This window comes from Eschrichtius robustus, chromosome 16 (genome assembly GCF_028021215.1).
Source record: "Eschrichtius robustus isolate mEscRob2 chromosome 16, mEscRob2.pri, whole genome shotgun sequence".
NCBI classification, from domain to species: domain Eukaryota; kingdom Metazoa; phylum Chordata; class Mammalia; order Artiodactyla; family Eschrichtiidae; genus Eschrichtius; species Eschrichtius robustus.
The window spans coordinates 66,647,394-66,664,194 of NC_090839.1; the positions used below are offsets into that span (position 1 = coordinate 66,647,394).

The window sequence follows — 16,801 nt, forward strand, 5'->3', positions numbered from 1 at the left end:
ATTACTGCCATTTAAAACATATTAAGAGCGCAAAGCAAAATAATCCTTGCTTAAAAAAAAAAACAAACCTATCACACGGATATTAACCGTAGCAATCATTTATGTATACTTCCAAAATGGATACAAAGGCACTTTTAAAAGAGTACTTCTAAGTTACAACTCTCTGTAATGCCATTCGATTTGCTTTTATTTGCAAGATTATGGACAAGATATCAGGAATTCTGTTGTTTGTAAGATGATTTTAATGAGTTTTATTTAGATAACATATTGTGCATTTCTGGTAGGGACCTCATTATACAGCAAATTAAAAAGGCAATCCAAGTGCCCAACAAGCAATTAGTTTGGCTTCACTGACCCGCAATTAAGGCACATTATTACCAGGCATTCAAAAGCCAGGCAGGGCATGATCTAGTTTACAAATGGAACCATCAGCATGAATACCACTGTTCTGTTAATGCCAGAAAAAACGAAGTTCTGGTACTCTGTGGTTTGAGAACTTGTTGCCTAGCCTACAATTTAATAAACCAAATCCTATGGCTAAGAAACCAAATTTATTTTTAGTTCACTAATTTAGTCTCAAGTGTACTATTCTGGTTCTGGTAGCTGGTTTACCCAATTTAATGAATACTGCCTGCAATGTCAGAAGACAATGAGACATATAAAGCACCTAGCACACAGTAGGTTCCCTTCGAAAGTAGCTGTTATTACTACTGACAACCAGAACCTGAAAAGTTAGTCCTGGGTTATAAGGATCAATATTTTTATGCTTCACATAATTTTCAATTCTCCATCTAGTAAATTTAGAGATGGCTCCCAGCTTCAAAAACCATATCAAGAAAACTTTCAGTAAAAGTTAAAGGAACATATAAAAGTCAAGCACCATAAAAACAATTTAAAATGTGTACCCAAATTTCAACAGAAGAATAAAAGCTGAATCAACAAGATGTTCACTGCTATACCGTCAAATGCACCACTAATCAAAATCAACCTCCAGATTCAATTTATGAGGGGGTTGGTAAATTACAGTTCATCATTTCAACAGAATATTAAACGATCAAAATTAACTTCAAGATAATTTTCAAAAACTTCAAAACATCAATAACTTGTGGTACAATTTTAATTTTTAAAAAAGCACAAAATTTTATACTATTTTGACAGCTTTGTAAAACACTGATGTCATTAAACCAAAAATAAAAACTACTCCCCAGCCCCCGCCCCGAAAAAAAGCCAATTGTTTTGGGAAACTTTGTTTTTAAGAATTCCTTTTACTATTATGTTTTAAACTTAAAAAAGAAAATAGAGGGACTTCCCTGGTGGCGCAGTGGTTAAGAGTCTGCCTGCCAATGCAGAGGACACGGGTTCGATCCCTGGTCCGGGAAGATCCCACACGCCATGGAGCAACTAAGCCCATGCGCCTCAACTACTGAGCCTGCGCTCTAGAGCCCGTGAGCCACAACTACTGAGCCCACATGCTGCAACTACTGAAGCCCGCATGCCTAGAGCCTGCGCTCCGCAACAATAGAAGCCATCGCGAGAAGCCCACGCACCGCAACGAAGAGTAGCCCCCGCTCGCCTAAGCTAGAGAAAAGCCCGTGGGCAGCAACGAAGACCCAGCGCAGCCAAAAAAAAAAGAAAAGAAAAGAAAATAGAATAAGCAACAAGGTTCTACTGTATAGCACAGGGAACTATATTCAATATCCTGTGATAAACCGTAATGGAAAAGAAAATGAAAAAGAATGTATGTATGTATAACCAAGTCACTCTGCTGTACAGCAGTAATTAACACATTGTAATTCAACTATACTTCAATAAAAAATAAATTTAAAAAAAAAAAGAAAGAAAGAAAATAGAGGCTACCAGAACCAAGAGGCCCAGGGGAAATAACCAGAGATTTTCTTAGAGAAAGTCCAACTGAAAATGCTAGTAGAATCAATCTTGTGTACCCTATGCACTACCTCACCTGCTGTGGGGGAGACGAATACAAAGTGAAATCACAAGGTTGAGTCTGCCATTGCTTTATTTCTTTTTAAAATACTGTTTTCCTCCTAAGATCATGTGGCCTCAATGAGTTTAGAAAACCTACTGTCCTATAAATACAAACAAGGATGACAGTTGAAAAGCAGACTTTCCCAATTCTCTCACCATGCAAATATTTTAAAAAGAATTTTTTTAAGATATCTTTTGTCAAGTATTATACTGGCTATTTGTTCTCTAATATTTCATCTGGATTTTAAGTATCATTTCTGCTTAAACTAAGTAAAAATTTATTCTCAGTGAAAACACTCAAAAAGATTTTTTTAAGTTAGTTAATCCTACACTACCTTGTATGCTTACTCAATACTTTAATAGAAACCCCTTTCAAATTTCAGATGAATTATATTACTAGCCCTTCTCACTCATCCCCTATGCCTCCACCTTCATGCCTGGGCTTTACTGAGAAGTGAATCGTCCCAAACCCTGGAAGAACACGAAAACCAATTCTGTGTGTGACTTGGCAGACTGCACCCCATACAATTGGGAAACCAATTCTAAAACTGTAGCTGAGCGTCTGTGGAACAGAACCAAAGTAAACTCGCCAGGGCCTCCCTGCCCCCTTAGGTCAGACGGTTTGCAAGCCACTGCTCTGGTAGCACCCCTGCCCTTCTGAGGGAAAATTAAAACATTTCATTGCATGCATGCCTCATACAAACTGGCTGTCAAAAGGCCTACACTGACTCCCTAGAGTGATTTGATAAAATACCTCACGTGTAGATCATCTGACTGGACAGTTTTCATTTTAACATATGAGGAAATGCACTAGGCAAGCAGAAATGCTGATAAACACATGAAAGGGTGTTCCTTCCCTGTGATTGTATTGAAGAACAGTCTCTTTCAAGAGGCCTTTCATCTGCAGATATCAAAAACACATTCGGACCAAGGCTTGCATGAAACGTTATTTCTATTTCAGTGATGATTCAAGACGGCTGTAATTTGGTAAAGACACTCAAGGCTGTGTGGGGCCCTTGCCACGTTCCTGCAAGTTTCCTGGTGAAACATTATTTTAGCACTTATTCTCCAAAGGACTGACACGAACTCTGTCAAAGACTAAAATTAAAATCCCCATTTGATACAAGGGCCAATTTTACACCAGGATTCTATCCTGGTAAACTACATGACTCAAGTTCACATTCTAGATGCTGTAACACAAATTTTACTCTTTTTGGCATTTGTCAGTTTTTTAATGTTCTATGATAATACTGGTAATGCTGTTTATCTCCGCTTTCAAACATGTCTAGAAAGATCCAAGGGTAGAACACAGCACACTCGGGGTCATTCACTCAGCAGGCTGGGTGAATTCAGCTCAGCCTCTTTAATAGGCTACACAGAATAGGCTGTGTACAATGGCTTTATGTCCCAAACAGCTACCCACCTCTGCTGCCCATATGCTGCATGGCACTCATGAAAAGCCATCTGCTAACATTCTTTTCTGACCAGGGCGATATGACACTGTGACCTAGACTGTGTAAGAAGGCCCATAGTCACAGAAGAATTTCATTTCAGACATAAAGCTCCTCAGGAGCCTAGAACCTTGAGCACTTATCAAAATGTGCTTCCCTAGTCCCCAGATCGGCATCTGGACAGAAATGTAAATTCCTAGGCCCCACCTAAGCCCTACTGACTCAGAATCTGGGAACTGAAAATCACTGGGTTCACAGAAAAAGAGTATGTTCAAGACTGTGTTAATTGCCATTCGTGATGATTCACTAGTCAGATGGATAATAATGACTTGTGTCAACTTGTCCAAAAAAGTATTAGTCTTAATGATTTGTTTACAGTAAATCATTTTGGCTTAGAAAAACACAAAACGATTACAACAAACACCAAGGACTACCTCGAAATCCAGGAAGCAATAACATAAGGCTTCCACCACTCCCGGAAACCAGGAGCTGAACTGTGGCATGCAACTAGGTTCTCTGCAAGAGATAAATTGGGGAAAATTATTGCTGACAGCTGTCTTTCTCATTTTTAAGAAGAAAGTAAAAAAAAGATTACTTAAACTACTCTCTTGGCAACTCACTGGCAAAAGTCCAACCCTTTCTGTGACTTGGCCACAAATCAGCACCTCCAGCATCACAAACTTTAACCACTAAAGCAGCACCCAAGGCTGGCCAACATTGGAAGGAGGAACACTCACATACATACAAAAAATCAGATGTCTCCAACCTTATCAAAATTCTCCGACCTTACCAACAAGTTTCAGAGCCAGATTCTGGCAACCACAAAACACGCTGAGCAGCTCAAAAGAAATACACTAAGATCAAACGTTATTCTTTGATGACACAATAGCTTGCCTTGGACTATGGCTTATCTGAACCATTCCCTAGTTGTCCAGTGAATAAAAAAGGATTGCAAAACAGTGCCAGTATTAACCCATTTTATGCAGCTGTGCTCAAGAAAGCAAAAAGGGCAAAGGTGATATTCAAAAATGCACACAGGGGTACTTCCCTGGCGGTCCAGTGGTTAAGACTCTGTGCTTCCACTGCAGGGGGTGCAGATTCGATCCGGGGAACTAAGATCTTGCGTGCCGTGGGGCATAAATAAATAAATAAAGTGCTATGGAAAAGAAATGGCTGGATATATCCTTTGCAAAAAAAAATGCATGGGCTTCCCTGGTGGCGCAGTGGTGGAGAATCTGCCTGCCAATACAGGGGACACGGGTTCGAGCCCTGGTCTGCGAAGATCCCACATGCCACGGAGCGACTAGGCCCGTGAGCCATAATTGCTGAGCCTGCGCGTCTGGAGCCTGTGCTCCGCAACAAGAGAGGCCGCGATAGTGAGAGGCCCGCGCACCACGATGAAGAGTGGCCCCCACTTGCCGCAACTAGAGAAAGCCCTCGCACAGAAACGAAGACCCAACACAGCCATAAATAAATAAATAAATAAATAAATAAATAAATAAATAAAATTTAAAAAAAAAATGCACACAGGAAGTCCTGAAGGTCAATCAGGAATACTTTGCATGTAGGCTCAATCCTCGGGGAACCGAAAAGATCATTACAGCTTGTTAAAATTCTGCATGACCGAGTCTATATGTAAAGCCAATAATTCTATTCAGAAATGAAACAAAATACTTAATTTTGCTCCTGCAGCAGCATGCTTTCCAATGCTGTTAACTGATGGCAGAGAAAGACAGTGAATCAGTGAGGTGCACTGAGGGCCACTTTAAGAAGCAATTGGCAGAAAAACCAGTAATGCCCAGTGCAGTGCAGTGGACGTGCATCTGACAAAAGGCCCAACACAAAGGTTAGGTTATAAGTGGACAATGATATATCCACCTGACAAACCACTGCAGGCCAGTGACATGATGCTGCTAACCACTAGTTTTACTGTCTTTTGTAAAATCCTTTACTGTATTTTTTTAAGTTACAAAATTATATAAATAGTACAACTCAATTAATAAATGAAATAGAGATAGAAAACACACTAGTAGGAAATACACTAAAATGACAGCTTTTTCTTTTTTTTTTTCTTTTTGGCTGGTGGAATTACGAGTGGGTAATTTGTGTTTCAGTCAGGAAAAATATATATTACTTTTTTAAAGGACAAAGTCCCTGACTAAAATAACAGTATTTATTATGGCACATTCAGCCTCGTTTGATCCTCTGGAGTCTGGAGGACAGGCAGGCATCAGTCCTGTCATACAAGGAATGAGGAAGCAGGTTTTCCCAAGTCCAGTGGCTCACCCTTGGCCATCATGGGAGCAGAGACAGACTCAGACCCAAAGCTTCCCACTACAAGCCCTACACTAAAGTCTCCTGCCTTCTCTCTGCTGGGTACCCACTCCCACCGGGCTTTAACCTGAGCTACTTCCAAAGCCTCCGTGTGAAACAGTGAGCCTGCTGTCCATGGGGTTTTTTGGTAATGCTTTAAGATCTGATTAAATTATAGCTTTGTGTGATGGGGCAGAGTCCAGATACAAGAAATGATGTTGCTGTCTGAGAAGAGCTTTGGGTAGACTGAGGAAGGCAACCAGGATGACCGAGCAGAGAAGAGAGCCATACAGCCACAGGTCAAAAGGACAACCTTCCCATGTTTGCAGTGCAGAAAGAGCTGCTATCTGGGCTACCTGGGCATCGGGCCTTCCAGTCACACCTGCCCCCACACACCATGATCACCATCAGGAAAGCCAGTGCATCAGCACATCTCAGGGTTGAGCGAGACACTGAGGTGTATGAATGCTTACTTACGCAGGTCAGATATGTACACATACACACAGGCCTGAATGATCTAGAAAGACGTCTGATGTAACGGCATGTCTTCCTAAAGGAGAACAGTGTTTATTCTGGTGTCTTGCCTGAGCAAAAGGAAAATCCTCCAGCCTCCAAGCTTCTCATTCTTCCATCTAGAGACTCAGTATTTCAATAAATAAGTAAAAATTTGCATTTGCTCATCTGCTTTCATCAAGACTACACTTCTCTTCCTAAAAAGTTTTACCTCAAAAAAAAAGAGATTTCCAAGTAAAACTGCACTCCTCTTATACCATTAAAGACTGGAATACAGAAATGTCGAGTAAAATCTAATCTCAACACAATTTGAGCAGTGAATTAATTTGCACCTCACCCCAAGTCCCAAGCCTTCCAAAGGAAAATTGAAACCTTTAACGACGGCCAGCTCTACTGTACTTGCAAATGGTCTTGGTATTTCCTTCAGGGCACAGCAGTAAAAGCACTTCATAAGAACCTTGTATGCAAGGGCTCATCATTATACATATTTATGCACTATAAAAAACTAATTTTATCATCCAGGGTAGGAAGCATGCAGACATCTCTCACAGAATAAGCTCATTTGTTTTGCTCACTAAAGCCCTCGTGTAAAATAAGAGGGCAACCGCTGGCTACAGGAGCGTTACTGGGGCACCAGCTATTTCCATTTCACGCAGGGGGTGGGGCGCGTGCAATTTCCATCTAGCCACTTTATGTTTTGACAAATACAGCATTACCCGACATTTGTCCCGAAGCCAACTCATGTCCCTTCTCAAGCAGAGAAATAACGCAAGCAACAAGGAGGGGGGAAAGAAAGGAAAGAAGAAAGAAAGAAAGAAAACCAGCAGCTCATGTAAACAGTCTCCATCAAATGAACCATATCAAATTACATCAAATAAAAGTGTTAAACTAAACCTTGTACAAAGGCAACGTCCGCAGGGCCTATAAAACAGCAGATTGTAAAATGTCAGAGGAAACCAGTCCCCCACAATCCAAGGGTCAAAGTCAACGTCTTTTAGAATCACTGCTCAAACCAAACACAGAGAGAAAGAAATCTTTCAAAGATACTAGCGTTATCTCTTAAGAAAATGTGCCACTAACTGTAGAACTGTGTCTTCCATTCCCAGCTGCGGACAAACCTGGGTTATCCCTGACTCTGCGGTTTCTGCGGCCCTCAGCAGATGGCCTCAGCTCTCAAATGGGGACACTATTACCTACCCCCTCAGGGCTGCTGTCAGAAATTACAGTCAATGTGGGTGAAATCCTCTGAACCGTGGAAGATGTTCATTGGAGAAGATACTTGGTAGCTAGTCTAAATTTCTTAGAGTACAACTAACCCTTTTTTAAAAAGTATTTATTTATTCATTTATTTGGTTGCACCAGGTCTTGGTTGCGGCAGTCAGGCTCCTTTGTTGCAGCTCCCTGCCTCCTTAGTTGCGGCATGTGAACTCTTAGTTGTGGCATGCATGTGGGATCTAGTTCCCTGACCAGAGATTGAACCCAGGCCGCCAGCATTGGGAGCGTGGAGTCTTATCCACTGCGCCAGCGGGGAAGTCCCTCACTGCTAACCCTTGAATCATATAAATTAACTGTTAAATAGTCTTGGAAATAACTATTACCTACTTGTTCATAGCCAGGGCCAAAGCAAGGCAAGGAATACCTAAGAATGCTGACTTCACTACCAACATGTCTATTCAGTGGGCCTCCAAAATGATATATCCACATTCTAATTCCCAGAACCTGTGAACACTGCCTCATTTGGACAAAGGATCTTAGCAGATATAACTAGAAATTAGGTTAAGGACCTTAAGATGAGGACATACCCTGAACTATCGAAGTGGACCCTAAACGCCATCACAACTGTTCTTATAAAAGAAAGGTAGAGGGAGACAGGACACACAAAGAGGGGGAGGCAATGGGACAATGGAGGCAGAGATTGGAGTGATGCGGCTGCAAGCCAAGGAGGGCCAGCAGTCACCAGATGCTAGAGAGACAGAGCCTCTGGAAGGAGCACAGCTGTACCTATATCTTGATTTCAAACTTCTGGCCTCCAGAACTGTGAAAGAATAAATTCTGTTGTTTTAAGGCACCTACCAAGCTTGCAATGATTTGTTATAGGAATCATAGGAAACTAATATGATATCCTGCTATGGAGGAGGCAAGCTGTTTAAACAAATATCCAGGGATTGATTTTTTTAACCTCAACAAATTACTTGTTTATCGTTACGATAAACAAGTTATTAAGCCAGAGGGACATGTACTTTAAAGCAACCAGAGCAAATACAAGGCTAGAACGGGCCCACATGTGGACAGCCCGTGGGGGCCCACAGGGCTGGCATGCCAAGTAGAGGTATGTGGAGTGGGTGCCCTTTAAGGTTTCTCTAAAAAGTAGCCTTTTGACAAAGCCACGGTAGCAGCTTGCCTGATAAATCTTTTGGCAAACAAGATTGCAAGGCAGAAATTAGATAAGGCAAAATCAGCTTGAGGCAAGCACCCCCTTCCATGGAGAAGCCAACAACTAGTTTGGAAACACGCACTAAGTTCCCAGTATTGAAAAGCCCCACATTAAAGGCTTCAGGATATTATAATGTGCCCTAGACTTGCCTTGTCTTTCACCTTTATGAAAATCAGTGTACTAACTTTCAGGGCAATCAAACCAAGCCAATCCTTGGAGATTCTTTCCATCCTAGTAATTTGGGAAACCCAAAGTAAAATGAACATGAGTTGGGGCAAAATAAAGGGCTTTGGTTAAGGGATAGGAGGATAAAATACATCCTGTGTACCAGGGAAAAATACATTCGGTAAACTAGGGAGCAATTGGCTTCAAGTCTTCCAGAATCTGGGAGGCTGCTCTAAGCGTTCGTAATAGTGTGATTTTTACTCTTCATGGCGCCTGACACCAAAATTTGCACAATTTGGAAGAGGTTGAGAATGGACTCTGCTTCTATTAAAAGGCTTACTCCCTAGACTCTTAATAATTAAGAAGCAGCGTCCAGGGACTTCCCTGGTGGCGCAGTGGTTAAGAATCCGCCTGCCAATGCAGGGGACACGGGTTCGAGCCCTGGTCCGGGAAGATCCCACATGCTGCGGAGCAACCAAGCCCATGAGCCACAACTACTGAGCATGCACTCTAGAGCCCGCGAGCCACAACTACTGAGCCCACGTGCCACAACTACTGAAGCCCACATGCCTAGAGCCAGTGTTCCACAACAAGAGAAGCCGCCGCAGTCAGAAGCCGGCGCACTGAAACGAAGAGTAGGCCCCGCTCACCGCAACTTGAGAAAGCCCGCGTGCAGCAATGAAGACCCAACACAGCCAAAAATAGTAAATAGATAGATAGATAGATAGGTAGTTAGATAGAAGCAATGGGATAATATATTTTTTTTTAAAAAAAGAAGCAGCGTCCACAACAGTTCTAACTGGTTTAGGACGAGTGATGAGCTATGTTCCCTATCCCTGGCTGGAGACCCATTTTTGGTAGAACCGAGGGGACAGAGGACATTGCTCCTGTATTCAAGCACCATTAACATAAAATTAAAGGACAGCTAATACCGAGTTCTTGGGAAAGCCAGCCCATCGGAAAGGAAGGGTCCCATAATCAGCACTGCTATTATTTGCCTCCGTTCTGCCTCCCCTGACCTCCTCGCTCTGGCATGACTGGGGGCTCCGGGGGAAAAGGACGTGCTCAACACAAATGCTCCTGGTGGCAGACGAATGCAGGAGGTGTCCGCTTCACTCTGCTGCTCCCCAGTCACACAGCCTCACCAGCACCCTGAGGCTCAGCGCACACGAGTGCGACCAACACACAGAGACGTATTCTCTTCTCATTCACAACCCAGCCTCGCTGCAAGACCTTTTTAAGCAAGATACGAAAACAGTTATGAAGTGCTTTCTTAAGAGGACTTCTAGGTCACTGTTCTCTATAAAAAAAGATTTTATTGGCACCACACACTTCTGCCTCTTTCCTCCTGTCAACACAGAGAGACTGTCACCCAAGGATCTGAGGTAAGTCCATACAGCCCGCTCTGTTTATCTACCACTGTCCCCAGTACCGGGAAAAACGAGATTCACGTTATCTTCTTGGAAGTTCACTGTGGTGACGGTCACAGCCGTACTCAGCACAACCGCTCCACGCCATGTCCTATGCCAGCAGCCTGACCGACGGGGCTCTGCAGCCTCGGGGCGGCCCCCCAAGGTGGATGTTTACTACCCCCACTTCACAGAAGCAGACCCGGCTTCAGAAGGCGACGTAATGAGAACCCAGGCGGCCCCCACTGAGGCCCCTGCTGCCTTGCCTGTGAGCAAACCTTACGGAGGGTGTGGCACCGCTCCCCAAAACAGCAACGCAAATAGAAAAGAAAAATCCTCCAGGTGTTTGCAAAATAGCAATCGTTTTAATAGATTAAGATCTCACCGAAGCAATGAGTTGCTCAAAAAGAAACAGCTCACAAAGGGACAAATTTATAGAGACAGAAAAGTAGATGAGAGGTTTACCTAGGGCTTAGGGGAACGGGGAATGGGGAGTTATTGCCTGATGGTTATGGAGTTTGTTTGGGGTGAGGAAAAAGTTCTGGAAATAGATAGTGGTGATGGTTGCACAGCACTGTGCATGTAATTAATGCCACTGAATTGTACACTTAAAAATGGTTAAAATGGCAAATTGTATGTTACATGTATTTTACCATAATTTTAGAAAATGCATAATGTCATGTACCCAAAACCACTGAATTGTACACTTTAAATGGGTGAATTGTATGGTATGTGAATTTATATCCCAATAAAGCTGTTTAAAAAAATAAAAAAGAAAGAGCTTTCAAAGGGTCACTTACAAATGTTATTTCTTTACTTTCCTCTCCCAGTAAAAATCTACAACTGAAAATGCTACCCAGCCCAAAGACTGGGATATGACCATATGCCTCGGGGGGAAAATAACAAGCAAAAAAGATGCGCATGCAAATCTTCTCCCTGAGCACCATTTAGTTACAAGCATGCTTTTTCCTCCCCTCCCTCCCTTTTCTGATCAAGGCTCATAATTGAATACAAAGCCCTACTTATAGGGGGTGTACAGTACTAAAGGCACGATTATATGGTATTTTCTATAAAAACAAAAAGCTCCCAGCACTTGGTCAAAGAAGCAGGTCTTCAAAGTATAAACGTCCCCACAGCAGTGACAAGCTGACTGAGGCCCACGACATGCCAGGCACTGTGCATTTTACATACATTCTCCCATGTCACCCTGACAGCACACCTATCAAATGGGTACCAATGTTCTCAACTCCAGATGAGGAAGCTGAGGCACGGGGAGGGTAACTTGCCCAAGGGGGCCCAGGTCTAAGGAGTGGGGCTGGGATTCAAATCCAGGTACCTGACCCCAGAGACCACAACTGCTCTCTACTACATGATACCCTGAAGTGAAGCAGTTCTACTGTAGAAATTAATCAAATGATTTTAACATGTGAAATGCAAATAGAAACCAATTATGTGGTGCACTGTGACACTCACAGCTAGGCTTCCCAACAGCACAAACTGTGTTGTAACTCTTGCTTATGTTGGGAAATTGGAAGTCTCATGGGGCGAATTACTGTAACACTTAAAACAATAGACTTTACTGATAACCAGGCTGAACAGGATCTCAGTAAAGACACATTTGCTCCATCACCCAGGATGCTAAAACCCAACGGCAACTGCTGGGAACCAGGACAGATTATAGCCTTTTGCCCTCTTGTGGCTCCAGTACCTTCTGCTCCTCTGTATGAGGAGGGGCAGGCAGGACACGAGAAGGTGAGGTGAGGGCCTCCCTGCAGGGGGTCGGGCACCACTCTCGTGGGAGACAAGCAGGGTCTACACTTCCGGACACGTGGGTCGCCTGGCGAAGGGCAGCTGCTGGTAAATGAGGCAAATAAGCATGGGTCTGTCCAGTACCAGTGAAAGAAAGGAGGTTCAGCGCAGATCTTAAGTATTCTGTTTTCCTACAATCCTTCAGTTTAAAATCTCTCTGATGTTAAATACGAAGCACATGCAGATTGTAAGAAAAAAACCTGCTGCTGGAACATGATTGTTTTCCACAGAGGAAAAGGGAGAAAGTATTGGTGTGCTTTATTTCAGGTGCCGCAATGATTCCTCCCACTCTACACTTATCACTGTTTTATATACCTATACAACCTTCCATAAATTGCTGTCTTCATTTGAATAACAAAACTCTTTAAAATGCTCCATATCAAAGCAATCTTGCTCCCATTATGTACCAATCTGACATACTTCATCATCATCTGATTTTTCATAAGCAAACACTAAAAGGTGAGTACAGGAAAAGTGGACACTTCACATTTGCTCCAGTTTTATATCTGCATGGTAACAAATTTTCTTCTCTATCATGAAACTAAAAACATAAAATACATTCTGCTACCACATCTATTGTTTTGAATCTCCCAGTGTGTTAAATTCTCTTGTATTTCAAGAAAGGAAAATAATATATGCTAGCCACCTACTAAGTTCTAGGAACTATCAAAAATCCTTTTGCATCTCATGCGACCTTCATAATTTCCATGGGAAGGGAATAGTTCCACCCGTTTTTACAGAGGAAGAAACAAATTGTCTTACGGCTTGTTTCCTCACCTACAGCTTAGATAGAACATATAGCCATGTCATCCCAGGAAGACCCAGATTTCTTCAGGACTCCTGTTCAAATTCAAAACACTTGTGTCAAGCACCAGGCAGCCATCCTGTACAGTAAAGTGCAGGCAGTTCTTCCTTTTTAACTCCACTACTAGAAATTAGCCAAAATAAGATACATGCTCATTTCCTTCCTCCTTCTAAGAACTGAGGTAAATAGAAAATAACCTTCCCCCAAAACCCTTCAGAAAAGGTTATCTACAAAAGAGTTCAAGGTGTCTTGCAGAAACAGATGGCTGTTAATAAAACGTTAAGGCAAAAGCCTGATTTTGTGCTTTCTGTGGTGCAATAAAAAGTAAAAGCAGAGAGTATTTTTAGCTCCTTCTGGACTAAAAAGATTTCACCAAAGGCTCTTCTCTAAGTCTGGTTTTCCATGCATTGATGAAAACTGACCAAGGTCATAAAAGAAGGTAAACCACTTCCTGAGCAGAGAGCCCATGACATAAAGGAAGAGCAAAGTGCACACAGCCCATCATCAGCAGTAGTCTCACCCTGATTTCCGTCGCTCAGCAATCTTAGGACTTTCATTCTGAGTCCAAAAAGGAAGGGAAAAATATGGGAGGTGCCAAGGCCGTGAAAGAGACAAATGGTACCATGTGAAGTCCTGCTCGGAGATTCTCCTGGACAAACAGGGCTCAGAAAGCACCCTGTACTGCACTCAGTCTGCATTCTGCTCAAGCACCAACTGTCTCGGGATCTTCTCAATAGTTGACTCAGTAAAGCTTCCCCAAAAAGCACACCTAACACAGTCAGATGCTAATTTAGAATAATGAAGAAATAGGTGGAGTTTATCTCCCCTCAAGGTCTACTTTTTAAACATAAATCTGGTGAGAGCAGAACAAAATATTATTTGCATGTGTAACTGTCTCATGTCCATCCAAATTTATATTAGGGCTATGCATGTTTCGTTAAGCTGACATTGAGGAAAGGCTGGTGCCAAAACAAATAAACCCTCAGAAAAATTTACAGATTTTTCTAAAACCAACCACTTGAGATAACATTGATGGCAACTGCTGGATGTTTTTCTACAAGGGCAATCTTGAAGAAAAGTAATAAAATCAAGGTTTAATGTCATAAATGAAACCTGCATTTAAGTAAGAATGAGGTCAATATTAACACAAAAAGAGATGTCAAAAGAAGCAACTGCTTTTCCCACTTTCTAAATGGGTTAAGAATGGATGGCTGACTATGGAGAACAGTATGGAGGTTCCTTAAAAAACTAAAAATAGAACTACCATATGACCCAGCAATCCCACTAATGGGCATATACCCAGAGAAAACCATAATTCAAAAAGAGTCATGTACCACAATGTTCATTGCAGCATTATTTACAATAGCCAGGACATGGAAGCAACCTAAATGTCCATCGACAGATGAATGGATAAAGAAGATGTGGCACATATATACAATGGAATATTACTCAGCCATAAAAAGAAATGAAACTGAGTTACTTGTAGTGAGGTGGATGGACCTAGAGTCTGTCATACAGAGTGAAGTAAGTCAGAAAGAGAAAAACAAATACCATATGCTAACACATATATATGGAATCTAAAAAAAACGGTTCTGAAGAACCTAGGGGCAGGACAGGAATAAAGACGCAGACGTAGAGAATGGACTTGAGGACACGGAGAGGGGGAAGGGTAAGATGGGACGAAGTGAGAGAGTAGCACTGACATAGACACACTACCAAATGTAAAACAGATAGCTAGCGGGAAGCAGCTGCATAGCACAGGGAGTTCAGCTCGGTGCTTTGTGACCACCTAGAAGGGTGGGATAGGGAGGATGGGAGGGAGATGCAAGAGGGAGGGGATATAGGGATATATGTATGCGTATAGCTGATTCACTTTGTTATACAGCAGAAACTAACACAACACTGTAAAGCAATTATACTCCAATAAAGATGTTAAAAAAAAAAAAAGAATGGATAGCTGTACTTGACCAAGCTATTCCAACATAGAATAAAAACAGTCCTTATTTTGCACTTCAAATCCTGCTGGAATTTTTTTTCCCTTCGAAGATGAAGATTCTTCCTTTACAGATGGGGAAAAATAGAGCAAAAAAATCAAAGTGGCCAAGAATTTTCAGGGCAATATCACAGGAGGATTCCTCAATCCTCAACTATTTTTGATATGCATCTAGGTTTCAGCAAAAAATAATCTGAATAGACACAAGTCCCAATTTAAAGTGAAGTTATGTGTTTACTGCCCAGTTCTTCTGAGTAATATCCTTGCACATAATTAGCAATAATAAATTGATCTAGAAATATATAAAGTCTTATTTAAACTTTTAAATCAAAGCCTATTTTGACTGCTCTTCATTTTGGTCACACAGATGACTGATAAAACTAGAGACAGCCCCTATCTAACCCAGTATGTATCCATCACTTGATTTTATTAGAAGCTGGTTTTAATGGAGAAGCAGGATTGTTGTTTTAAATATTTAAACGTGAGTAAACATCTCCCAGTTGGAAAATATTGTTAAACAACGAACTTAACATCAAAAACACAAAAATGCAGGACTTCCCTGGTTGGTCCAGTGGTTAAGAATCCGCCTTCCAATGCAGGGGACACGGGTTCGATCCCTGGTCAGGGAACTAAGATCCCACATGCCACGGGGCAACTAAGCCCGCGTGCTGCTACTGAGCATGTGAGCCACAACTACAGAGCCCGCGTGCCACAGCTGCAGAGCCCACGTGCTCTGGAGCCCATGCCACAACTAGATAGGAGCCTCTGCACCGCAACGAAGAGCCCACGCGCCACAACGAAAGATCCGGCATGCCACAGCGAAGACCCGATGCAGCCAAAAATAAAATAAACATTAAAAAAAAACAAACATAAAAATGCAAGGAAAGGCCACGATCCAAACAATATTTAGTGTCACCTGCAGATTCCATAGTCAATGACATAACTGTCTTTCCTAAGATTTACAAAGATAAACACTACCCCCAAAATTAGAATTAAGAGCTAAGAAAAACCTATTTTGAGCTGGATAGACAGCTAGAACTCAACTGTTAGCAGAACTAATTTCCCATGCAGAAAAATTCAACTTAATTTTCAATATACACTACATTGTTACCCAGTCCTCTTTGAAAGATGTTTTGAAAAGTCAAACACATTTACCTCTGAACTTCCACAGAAAAGAGAAGCGAAGATTAAAAAAATAAGAATCCACAGTATGATAAAATTCACTAACTCAGACTACACAAATTCCAAGCCTATAGGAATCCAGATGGTTGGAATTAACATCTGTCTCTGCAGCATGTCACCTACAAACAAGCACTGTGATACTGGTATTTATACAGACTCTGAAGGAGACAGCATTCTTACTCGGTACAGCACTGATGGAAATGTAAAGTGCTGCATATAATGTAAGGAAATGATGTAACCAACCCAACACTGAAACAGTTCTTTCTCTCAGTGGTAGTGATCGATGTGGGCTGCCCTGTTCTGTCTGGCTTGCCCTCAATCTCCTAGAACCAACCCTATGAAGAGAGCTGGGGTAAAGACGAAGGTTTAGGGCTCTGGCACGGAGCCAAACTGTGGCCGGCTTGAGGATCACATCCATAACTTTAGCCTCAACTGTGCCAAGAAAGCACAAACCGCACTTTGAAATAACTATCTGAGATTCTTTGGAAATGCTCTGAACTTAGATGTTTCCCCGAAATCACAATGACTTCCTCCAACAATGAAGGTATCCGAGCAAGCTTTTACTTCATTGGATCCATTTAGATGAGGGTTCGGGATGCAATGATAATCAAAACTTCTCCATAGATTATCTTAAAAGCCATCTGTGTAACCAACATCATCTTAGAAAGAACATTATTTAATCAGATAATAATGCAAGCATAAATAATAATCTCACACAGAAAGCTTGTTAGGGGTAAGTTA

At 41.9% G+C, this 16,801-nt stretch overlaps 1 protein-coding gene across 3 annotated transcripts in view; it reads right to left on the reverse strand.

Moving 5' to 3' along the window:
- The window catches only part of PARN (poly(A)-specific ribonuclease), a 163,476-nt gene that overhangs the window by 106,277 nt on the left and 40,398 nt on the right, over positions 1 to 16,801 (reverse strand). The window lies entirely within an intron of this gene.